Below are 12,354 nucleotides of genomic sequence, written 5' to 3' on the forward strand. Positions count from 1 at the left end.
GGTCGGGTTAGGGTGGTCGGGTTAGGGTGGTCGGGTTAGGGTGGTCGGGTTAGGGTGGTCGGGTTAGGGTGGTCGGGTTAGGGTGGTAGGGTTAGGGGAGGTAGGGTTAGGCGGAAATAATGGAAACATACACAGTACCAGTCAAAAGTTTGGACACAGGGTTTTTATTTTTTAAATTATTTTCCCCCCCTACATTGTAGAATAATAGTGAAGACATCAAAACTATGAAATAACACATGTAGTACCCCCCCCCAAAAAAGTGTTAAACAAATAAAAAATATATTTGATATTCTTCAAAGTAGCCACCCTTTGCCTTGATGACAGCTTTGCACACTTGGCATTGTCAAACAGCTTCATGAGGTAGTCACCTGGAATGCATTTCAATTAACAGGTGTACCCAATTTATTTTCTTAATGCGTTTGAGCCAATCAGTTGTGTTGCGACAAGGTAGGGGTGGTATACAGAAGATAGCCCTATTTGGTAAAAGACCAAGTCCATACTATGCTTATTTGAGCTGTTCTTGGCAAAGGGAAACGACAGTCCATCATTACTTTAAGACATGAAGGTCAGTCAATGCGGAACATTAAGACCTTTGAAAGTTTCTTCAAGGTCAGTCGCAAAAACCATCTGGCCACAGGAAAGACCCAGAGTTACCTCTGCTGCAGAGGATAAATTCATTAGTTACCAACTTCAGAAATTGCAGCCCAAATAAATGCGTCACAGAGTTCAACAGACATCTCAACATGACTGCGTGAATCAGGCCTTCATGGTCAAAATGCTGCAAAGAAACCACTACTAAAAGGACACCAATAAGAAGAGAATTTCTTGGGCCAAGAAAACAATATTTTTTCTTCCAAATCGCCAAGTCTTCATGAGATGTAGAGTAGGTAAACGGATGATCTCCACATGTGTGGTTCCCACTTGCTGTGACACTATCAGTGATTTATTTAGAATTCAAGGCACACTTAACCAGCAAGGCTACCACAGCATTCTGCAGCGATACACCATCCCATTTGGTTTGCGCTTAGTGGGACTATCTTTTGTTTTTCAAAAGGACAATGATCCAAAACACACCTCCAGGCTGTGCAAGGGCTATTTGACCAAGAATAAGATTGATGGAGTGCTGCACCAGATGACCTGGCCTGCAGAGTGAAGGAAAAGCAGCCAACAAGTGCTCAGCAGGTGGGAAAGCATTCCAGGTGAAGCTGGTTGAGAGAATGCCAAGAGTACGCAAAACTGTCATCAAGGCAAAGGGTGGCTATCTCAAATATATTTTGATTTGTTGAACACTCTTTTGGTTACGCCATGATTCCATATGTGTTATTTCATAGTTTTGATGTCTTCACTAGTATTTCTACAATGTAGAAAATAGTAAAAATAAAGAAAAACCCTTGAGTAGGTGTGTCCTAACTTTTGACTGGTGCTGAATACATTTAAACACAGCCTGGTGTTAGTAACCCAGCTCACAATATAAACCCTGGAGATCATGTGATCGTGTTCTAACAATAGCTGCTGCAAACAGGAGCTGTATGGGGTGGGTTAGAAACACACTTTCCAATAATAGAGAGCACTTCCATTTGGAAAATAGTCTACACATGGTTCTCTCCAAGTATCAACTGCTGGAGGGTAAAAGTGAACTCTGCACTTGCAGTTACCAACTTTAAGTGTCATGTCATGTGAAAAATCTGCTTTGGCAGACCTCTGCATATGTAAAATATTGCTGTATGAAAAGTATCATTGATATTTGGAGAAAAGTCAGCATAGTGGAGAGATGAATGATTGGGCTGCTGGGAGCTCTGACAACGATGAGAACTCTGGGAGGAAGCCTGGGGACTGCACAGTGAAAGATAAGCAGACTGTCTCCATCTTGTCAGGGCCTGACTATAAATAATTGGATCTTATTAGGTGGTGTGCTGCAGGCAGAGCTCAGTCAGTGGCATGGCTACTGGCTATACCACTAGGCTTCACTGAGACTTCACTGAGTCCAGCCAATCAGCCTGCCTAAACAAGGACAAGACCATAGTGACTAGACAAGTGGGCAAGGATAAATCTTGAACTTATTTTGCATGGCTTGTTATTCATTCATGTTCTTTCACCACCTTTCATGAATCCACATCTCTTGTGATTCATATGATCAGACTGTTAAAACGGATCTCCTAGAGGTTCTGGAAAAAGCCATTTCAATAAAAACCTGTAGCATCTTTCAATTCACTTGTGAATGTAACCTATTTATTATGTACAACTAAACTACAGCTCAGACAACACCATTAGGCTATATCTAGTGGACTAGACAGTAGCAGTGTTTTCATGGATCATTTCGGCCCAAATCCACTTAAGTGCATGAGATATGGATGGGCCTCTGTGTAATCCAAGGGCAATCAGCTTGACTACGGATGTGTTGCACAGATGTAATCCCTCTGGTAATATCCACGATTTGAACTACAGACTTAGAGGGAAAGTACTCCAAAACAACAGACGACAACCCGGATACGGAGTACAAGGCTGTTGAGGATAAAAACCCTCCATGCCTGACAGATTGTGGGGGGGGTGGAGCTTTTCAGCTTAAATGCGCCAATGTCCTGCTTCGGAAAATTGAAAGATACTTAAATTTGACACAGCGGCATGGGACCTGCGTTTAAAATGAGCGCATCAATCTGTAGCCAGCACACATGACCAAATGCCCTCTCAGTATGCTTTAAGAATTCCTCTGTCGACACGGCACTCTGGCCAGAGTTCACGCCCACTCCCCGTACTGATCCTGGTGATGCATGGCCTTCCCAGGGGGCCAAGGGGGAGGGACGAGACACAGGAGGAAAGGAAGGACTCCATTGAAATGCTGCTAAGCATACTGCTGAGCTTAAAACAGCCTAGCCTTTAGCCCTGATAAGGGGGGGGGGGGGGGGGTTCTCAGTAATGTGAGAACATCCACTGCCCTTGGCCTCCACCCCAGCCTTGGCAACCTGGCCCCTGGGAGCATAGGGGCTACATTGTCTTTAGATGCTGTCCAGATAATGGCCCTCAGGGGTGGGAGGAGGAAGGCTGGCCCTGGCACTAGGGACTGTGAAGTCTGAAAGAACTGCTTTCAGGTTTAGTGGCCTCTGCTCTGAGTGGATGGTTTGGCTCCGGTCACCTTATGGTTGTCAGAACCCTTCCACTCAGAGTTTTTTTATAACACTGACTGGGCATCAATGTTGAGACAAAATGAAGAGGGCAGCTGCTGCTGCTAGCATGCTGATGATGTAGGACTACATGTGGCGTTTTGTTGGCTTCCAAGGGGTTGGGACGACATGCCATATTGGGCCCAACCTGCCCAGCCAGGTGGGGTTAGACGACTACGGCGAGCTTGACAAAACTATCATCAGATATACCGTCCAACTCTTCAGGCCATTTAAGTCCCAGGAATAGATCAGAGGCAGGTGCATGCCAGGCTTGCCAAGACCTGAAAATCATCTCAGTCCAAAAGATGGTTGAAATACAATGCATTGCTTCTAGGCAACATGAGCTATGTCAATACTTACAAACAGTCCTTGAAGACCAACAGAGACATAATAGTATGTCTAACCTTGGACCCCTTCAACATGTTGATTGACCTCTGCTCCAACCATCCAAGGTTAGACATGGACCCCTTCAACATGTTGATTGACCTCTGCTCCAACCATCCAAGGTTAGACATGGACCCCTTCAACATGTTGATTGACCTCTGCTCCAACCGTCCAAGGTTAGACATGAACATGTTGATTGACCTCTGCTCCAACCGTCCAAGGTTAGACATGAACATGTTGATTGACCTCTGCTCCAACCGGCCAAGGTTAGACATGGACCCCTTCAACATGTTGATTGATCTCTGCTCCAACCGTCCATGTCTAACCTTGGCTGGTTGGAGCAGAGGTCAATCGATATGTTGAAGGGGTTTACGTGTTGAGAAGTATCTTTGTGATCGAGGTCTCGGGACTGTAAACACAGAAGCCATGAGGAGGGAGGTCTCCTCGCAGCTTCTCCGGTCATCTCTGACATCACTCATAGGCGAGCTCCGATGACAGGCGTTTGCTCATAGGGTGAATGCTGGCAGCAGCTGCGCTGCATTGTTAACGTGTCAGAAATCTCTGGATGCAATAACAGCTGCTTCACAACTACCCAGGATACACCGTGCTCAAGAGTATCTCATTCTGCCTTGGAACGTCAGACTGCCAACATACCAGCTGGCCAGTTAGTTTGATGTGCATGTAAAAAAAAGGGGGGGGGAAATACTTTAACCCTTCACACAACAGCAAGAAAACAGAAAAGGGGGTGGTTGGATTGGCTACTTAGTTAAAGTACGCCTGCTAAAGCCAATCTCCTACTACAAGTTGAGTTTATAATGAAGAGAGCGCGGAAAGAGCAAAACAAGTGGGCCTAACATTGTTCTTCTAATGTGAGCAGAGGGTTTGTGTTGTTTTACTGATAACATGGAGGAGAAGGAGGAGGAAGCACATCCTGCAGGGTTTAGGTTTCCTGTCATTATCTCTCAATACAAAGGTATAGCGTCATTTAGGCAAAAGCATTCATGTCCTACGACCTTTGCCGCCATATCAAAACCACCATCTGCAGTACACAAAGGGTGCTAGTGATGATTATTCAGCACTGTAACAATATTGGAACCTCACAAGCACCTAAAAGTATGTTTTCATTGGTATGCTTAGGCTATATCAAGTGTGTATGAATACCAAGAGGGGAAAAACAATATTCTAATGCCAGCAGACCTTTTCTTTTTAATGGCAGTCCTCTGGAAGTTCTAGACTTTCTCTAGCTACCTGCTTATCTCCCAGCTGGTTCCAGAGCAGAATAAACCCTTCATGACATGGCAGCCCACTGTAGCAGCAGAGCCCGGGGATGGGCCGACCACTGTAGCAGCAGAGCCCGGGGATGGGCAGCCCACTGTAGCAGCAGAGCCCGGGGATGGGCCGACCACTGTAGCAGCAGAGCCCGGGGATGGGCCGACCACTGTAGCAGCAGAGCCCGGGGATGGGCCGACCACTGTAGCAGCAGAGCCCGGGGATGGGCCGACCACTGTAGCAGCAGAGCCCGGGGATGGGCCGACCACTGTAGCAGCAGAGCCCGGGGATGGGCCGACCACTGTACCAGCAGAGCCCGGGGATGGGCCGACCACTGTACCAGCAGAGCCCGGGGATGGGCCGACCACTGTAGCAGCAGAGCCCGGGGATGGGCCGACCACTGTAGCAGCAGAGCCCGGGGATGGGCCGACCACTGTAGCAGCAGAGCCCGGGGATGGGCCGACCACTGTAGCAGCAGAGCCCGGGGATGGGCCGACCACTGTACCAGCAGAGCCCGGGGATGGGCCGACCACTGTACCAGCAGAGCCCGGGGATGGGCCGACCACTGTAGCAGCAGAGCCCGGGGATGGGCAGCCCACTGTAGCAGCAGAGCCCGGGGATGGGCAGCCCACTGTAGCAGCAGAGCCCGGGGATGGGCAGCCCACTGTAGCAGCAGAGCCCGGGGATGGGCAGCCCACTGTAGCAGCAGAGCCCGGGGATGGGCAGCCCACTGTAGCAGCAGAGCCCGGGGATGGGCAGCCCACTGTAGCAGCAGAGCCCGGGGATGGGCAGCCCACTGTAGCAGCAGCCCACTGTAGCAGCAGAGCCCGGGAATGGGCAGCCCACTGTAGCAGCAGAGCCCGGGGATGGGCAGGCCACTGTAGCAGCAGAGCCCGGGGATGGGCAGCCCACTGTAGCAGCAGAGCCCGGGGATGGGCAGCCCACTGTAGCAGCAGAGCCCGGGGATGGGCAGCCCACTGTAGCAGCAGAGCCCGGGGATGGGCAGCCCACTGTAGCAGCAGCCCACTGTAGCAGCAGAGCCCGGGAATGGGCAGCCCACTGTAGCAGCAGAGCCCGGGGATGGGCAGGCCACTGTAGCAGCAGAGCCCGGGGATGGGCAGCCCACTGTAGCAGCAGAGCCCGGGGATGGGCAGACTTGTTCTTATCCCTCAGATTTATTTTCCAGCAGAAAACAGCAAACAGCCATCATTGCGATAACGCTCCAGCGCCGGTGAGCTGCCCTTGGGGAGGTATCGGAGCAGAAGTCCCGGTGTTTGTGCAGCCAGGTGTTCCAGACCCAACTACACACTCATGACATTTTCAGTGGTCTCTGGGTGAATTCAGGCAGGGGCTCAGACTGCTGTAAATAATAAGCTCTGGCTGGCTGGAGCTCAGGGGCCTGTTAACTCCTATTGTGTCGGAGACGAGAAGGGTGTCCGTGTGTGTGTCGGCGTGTGTGTGTGTGAGGCAGCTCGTTAGAAAAGACAAACACGCCTCCCACAAATGTGCTCCACTGTAGGTCGTCTCACTCCTCTTCATCAGTTAATGCATGACTCACTCACTAACATTTAGGCGTTGACAGCATCACTACCAAGGTTGAGGCCAAATTCTCCCTTGGTGGTGCCTCAACACAAAGGAAGCGACCACAGCTCAGCTTGAATAAGTCACACTGATGACAGAGTATTAATATGCACCACAGTGCATGTACCATCCACAACATATTCAAATGTCTGTTCTGTAATCGTGGTAACACCCCTACACATGCCCTTTCAAGTCTTCAGATGCCTGCTGCTGCCTGGGCGTAAGAACACACCGTCACAGCGAGTTGGATCTCAGAGGAGTAGAGAAGGAGGGGGGGGGGGGGGGGGGGGGGGGTGCAGAGGGAGGGAGCTAGCCCTTCATCACATATTAAAACACATCTTCTGTTAGCAATGAGTACACATTCTGCCCAAAACACCTGCTCCGTCGCCCAGTCAGACATTGGCACACGAAAGCAAATCTGGTGCGTTCTTCACTAAAGGATGCCAGTCCTCTGGGTGGAAAGGTTATGTCTCTGACTGACTGGATATAGATCATCCTGCAGAGAAGGAGAGCATCCTGCAACTCCACCTTGTGAAATAATGAATCAGAGTGCAAAGGGATTCACCAACAGAGTCAGTGGTGAGCTACGTTCACCATTATAACATGTTAGTCATATTTCAACACATATTTCAAGAAGTTTAGAAAAAAAAACAAAGAGATTTGTCAAAGCAGAAGCTCTAAAAACCAGATGGCCAGTTTTCCCAGAGTAGTGTGCGTCTCCATTTACCATCTGACCAGGCCTCTCAGGGGAGTAGCAGGACTTCCAGCAGCTCAATAGCCTGCTGGACTCCAGCCTTGTTAATCATTCATGGGTGTGGATGCCCTGGCCACTCCAACAGCGCCCAGCAGACCTCACATTGGACTACAGTAAGAGTCTTATTCAAATCAAAACTCAGATCCAGATGTTTGTAGTGGAAAACAGAATAGCATATAGGCTATTCTAGTCTAACCCTGTGAGAATGTGTATTAATACAGGTTTTAAAAGAGTTTACTGTGTGAGAACTCCAACCCCAAGATGATATTCTTCAGACCTCTAACGACCCAAAGATTCGTATGGGCGTTTACAAATGTAAAAAAAAATGAAAGTACAAATTTGAATTGAAAAAACGATGCCTGTTTCAAGGCCAGGTAAGGCTGAGATCTCATCTACACACGTAGTCGGGTAAGGCTATCTACACGTAGGATTTACCCTCTAAAGCTGGGCCTATATAATTGAGTAAAGATGTGTTCTGCCGATTTTAGCAGAGGCAGGTCTGTACCGGCCAGCCGGTGTTTCCCGTCTGTGCCTTGATAACACAAGACTTAAGCACCCGGTCTTTCTTACCTGCCATTGGCCCTGCACTCCACTGGGCTTCTTCTCTCTATTACATTCCGTCTGTTGAATCACCATAACAAACACACTGAGCTAACAAATTAACTTCGATGTGGCCAACAAAGTAATAATTTCACATTAGTGCTGCACAATGAAACGTTGTTTATCTCTCTCAGAGCAGGCAGAGAATGGAGGAAATTGCTTTGAAGTGAATGCCTCGGTCCAACTCATCGCTAGTCCAGGGATTAGGAAGGCTATTACCAAAAAGCGTACAATATTAGAGACCTACAGGGGGGATTAAACATGCTCCTAATCAACTGGAGAAGAGACGATAGAAAAATAACCACCCTTCAATGCCATTACTGTGACCTTTGCACATCATTTAGAAGCAGTGCACAACAACAAGTAGCCTCTGCAGCAGCAGAACAGAATATGATTTAGGGACGGAGCAGGGCATGGTATCCTTTCACACTGAGGCTTACATGGTTAAAACCTCATGACATAGCAGGGTTACAGATATTGGGACCTTGAACATGTGACATATCCCCTCCGGGCGAGTCATTTGCATGAAGAGGTGGCATAAATAAAGCAACCCGTGGGGCTGTAGGAGATACAGCTTTGATCAGCGTCTGTGAATCTACCCAAGTCCCGTGCTCTCGCTCCATGCAGACTTCCAATTACCAGCCTGATACAGGCTAATGAATCCAGAGCACGTTCAAAGACTTCTCCTTTCCTTTTGCTATCAACTTGATACGGTTTGGGTTTAGGGAAATCCGTCACAGCTCTGCTTACTCAATTAAGATCAGGTCAGATTGGGTCAGCATTAACACAGTTCTATGGTTCCAAAGTAAGTTACTTTTGAAAAATGACATGTACAGAGTTCTCGGAAAGTATTTCACACCTGTTGACTTTACACATTTGTGGTAGAGCCTGAATTTAAAACGGATTCAAATTAGATTGTGTCGCTGGTCTACACACAATACCCTATAAAATGTGGAATTATGTTTTTAGAAATGTTTACAAATTAATACAAAATGAAAAGCTGAAATGTCTTGAGTCAATAAGTATTCATCCCCTTTAATGGCAGGCATAAATAAGTTCAGGAGTAAACACTTGCTTAATGAGTCACATTAGTTGCATGGACTCACTGTGTGCAATAGTGTCTAACATGATTGTTTAATGACTACCTCATCTCTGTACCCCACACATACACATATTTGTAAGGTCCCTCAGTCGCGCAGTGAATTTCTAACACAAATTCAACCACAAAGACCAGGGAGGTTTTCCAATGCTTGACCAAGAAGGGCATTGAATATATCCCTTTGAGAATGGAGAAGTTATTAATGACACTTGGATAGTGTATCAATACACCCAGTCACTACAAAGATAGACTCCCTTCGAAACTCAGCCGTCGGAGAGGAAGGAAACCGCTCAGGGATTTCACCATGAGGGCAATGGTGACTTTAAAACAGCTACAGATTTGAATGGCTGTGACAGGAGAAAACTGAGGATGGATCAACATTGTAGTTACTCCACAATACTAACCTAATTGACCGAGTGAAAAGGAAGCCTGTACAGAATAAAAATATTCCATAACATGCATCCTGTTTCCAACAAGGCACTAAAGTAAAACTACTAGAAATGTGGCAAAGAAATGAACTTGCTTTCCTGAATACAAAGCGTGATGTTTGGAGCAAACCCAACACTACACATTACTGAGTACCACTCTTCATATTTTCAAGCAGGTGGTGCCTGCATCATAGGTATGCTGGTCATTGGCAAGGACTAGGGAGGTTTCTATTTTAAAAAATGGAATAAAGCTAAGCACAAGCAAAATCCTAGAGGAAAACCTGGTTCAGTCTGCTTTCCACCAGACACTGGGAAATGAATTAACCTTTCAGCAGGACAATAACCTAAAACAGAAGGCCAAATCTACACTGGGGTGTTGGCTGAGTAACAGGTTTGACCTAAATCTGCATGAAAATATATATGTCAAGACCTAAAAATGGTTGTCTAGTAATAATGAACAACTTACTTGACAGAACTTGGAGAATTATGAAAATATTATTATTTTTTTTTAAATGGGCAAATGTTGCACAATCCACGTGTGGAAAGCTCTTATAGACTTACCCAGAAAGACTCAAAGGGGATTCTAACATGTATTGACACAGGGGTGTGAATACTTATGTAAATGAGCTATTTCTGTAATTTTCTAAAATCATGTTTGCTCTGTCATTATGGGGTAGTGTGTAGATGGGTGAGGAGAAAAATACATTTTGAAAATCAAGCTGTAACATGTGGAATAAGTCAAGGGGTATGAATACTTTGAAGGCACTGCAGGTACTCACCCTGATCCATTCACCAGAAAACAGCCAACAGATCAGTCATGTCCACGGCCACGGCTTCCCCTGGATCTAATTCATCTGGCCATCTACCTCACCGGCCGACTCCTCACCAACTGCAACAAAAACATCATATTGACTTGCAGACTAACATTACGACAAATCCCAGTACGCAGTATGCAGAAAGTAAACAGCATAGTGGGTCAATTTCCACAAGAACTAAGAGCGTTTGAGCATGAGGCTCAACTTCTTCAAATGCTGATGCTCCAGATTCTCAACTAGTCTAAAGGCAAGTTTAATTGCTTCTTTAAATCAGAACAGTTTTCAGCTGTGCTAACATAATTGCAAAAGGGTTTTCTAATGATCAATTAGCCTTTTAAAATAAAACACTTGGATTAGCTAACACAACATGCCATTGGAACACAGGACTGATGGTTGCTGATAATTGGCCTCCGTACGCCTATGTAGATATTCCATAGAAAATCTGCCGTTTCCAGCTACAATTGTCATTTACAACATTAAAAATGTCCACACTGTATTTCTGATCAATACATGTTATTTTAAAAATGGACCCCCCCCAAAAAAAAATTGGAAAGAAAAGCACGAGGACATTTCTAAGTGACCCCAAACTTTTGAACGGTAGTGTAGTTGAGAAGGAAATGCTGATTATGTGAGGTGGAACTGAAGTACAGTAATGGTAGTACAGGTTCAATGCTGAACCATCTGAAAAGACCCTGAAACCTGAAAAGACTCTGAGACCCAAACCACCTGAAAAGGACCCTGAAACACAACATTCCCGCTGAACCACCTGAAACGGACCCTGAAACACAACATTCCCGCTGAACCATCTGAAAAGGACCCTGAAACACAACATTCCCGGTGAACCATCTGAAAAGGACCCTGACACACAACATTCCCGCTGAACCATCTGAAAAGGACCCCGACACACAACATTCCCGGTGAACCATCTGAAAAGGACCCCGACACACAACATTCCCGCTGAACCATCTGAAAAGGACCCCGAAACACAACATTCCCGGTGAACCATCTGAAAAGGACCCTGAAACACAACATTCCCGCTGAACCATCTGAAAAGGACCCTGAAACACAACATTCCTGCTGAACCATCTGAAAGACCCTGACACAACATTCCTGCTGAACCATCTGAAAGACCCTGACACAACATTCCTGCTGAACCATCTGAAAGACCCTGAAACACAACATTCCTGCTGAACCATCTGAAAGACCCTGAGACACAACATTCCTGCTGAACCATCTGAAAGACCCTGAGACACAACATTCCTGCTGAACCATCTGAAAGACCCTGAGACACAACATTCCTGCTGAACCATCTGAAAGACCCTGAGACACAACATTCCTGCTGAACCATCTGAAAGACCCTGAGACACAACATTCCTGCTGAACCATCTGAAAGACCCTGAAACACAACATTCCTGCTGAACCATCTGAAAGACCCTGAGACACAACATTCCTGCTGAACCATCTGAAAGACCCTGAAACACAAGATTCCTGCTGAACCATCTGAAAGACCCTGAAACACAAGATTCCTGCTGAACCATCTGAAAGACCCTGAGACACAACATTCCTGCTGAACCATCTGAAAGCACCCTGAAACACAACATTCCCGCTGAACCATCTGAAAGCACCCTGAAACACAACATTCCCGCTGAACCATCTGAAAGACCCTGAGACACAACATTCCTGCTGAACCATCTGAAAGACCCTGAGACACAACATTCCTGCTGAACCATCTGAAAGACCCTGAGACACAACATTCCTGCTGAACCATCTGAAAGACCCTGAAACACAACATTCCTGCTCAACCATCTGAAAGACCCTGAGACACAACATTCCTGCTGAACCATCTGAAAGACCCTGAGACACAACATTCCTGCTGAACCATCTGAAAGACCCTGAGACACAACATTCCTGGCAACAGCGCAGCTGCATTGTGAATTTTATAACATTTGTATTTAACTAGTCAAGTCAGTTACCAAAGTATTATTTACAATGACGGACTACTCCAGCCAAACCCTGACGACGCTGGGCCAATTGTGCGCCGCCCTATGGGGCTCTCAATCAAAGCCGGATGTGATACAGCCTGGATTCAAACCAGGTACTATAGTGACGTTTCATGCACTGAGATGCAGTGCCTTAGACCGCTGCGCCACTCAGGAGCTTATTGTTTTTAGTTTTTTCAACATTAAGAAAATGTTTGTTTGTCACATCCCTAATAGTGACTACCTACCGATGATGACTTACTAAATATAGGTCTAAAACTCCAGGA

The 12,354-nt window shown here is 46.5% G+C and overlaps 1 protein-coding gene across 1 annotated transcript in view; it reads right to left on the reverse strand.

Annotated features, from left to right (window-relative positions):
* Window positions 1-12,354, reverse strand: part of glceb (glucuronic acid epimerase b) — a gene marked incomplete in the record, with an annotated part of 90,814 nt that overhangs the window by 42,840 nt on the left and 35,620 nt on the right. The window contains 1 exon segment of the mRNA XM_055921706.1: window positions 10,053-10,162.

Source organism: Salvelinus fontinalis, chromosome 4 (assembly GCF_029448725.1).
Source record: "Salvelinus fontinalis isolate EN_2023a chromosome 4, ASM2944872v1, whole genome shotgun sequence".
NCBI classification, from domain to species: domain Eukaryota; kingdom Metazoa; phylum Chordata; class Actinopteri; order Salmoniformes; family Salmonidae; genus Salvelinus; species Salvelinus fontinalis.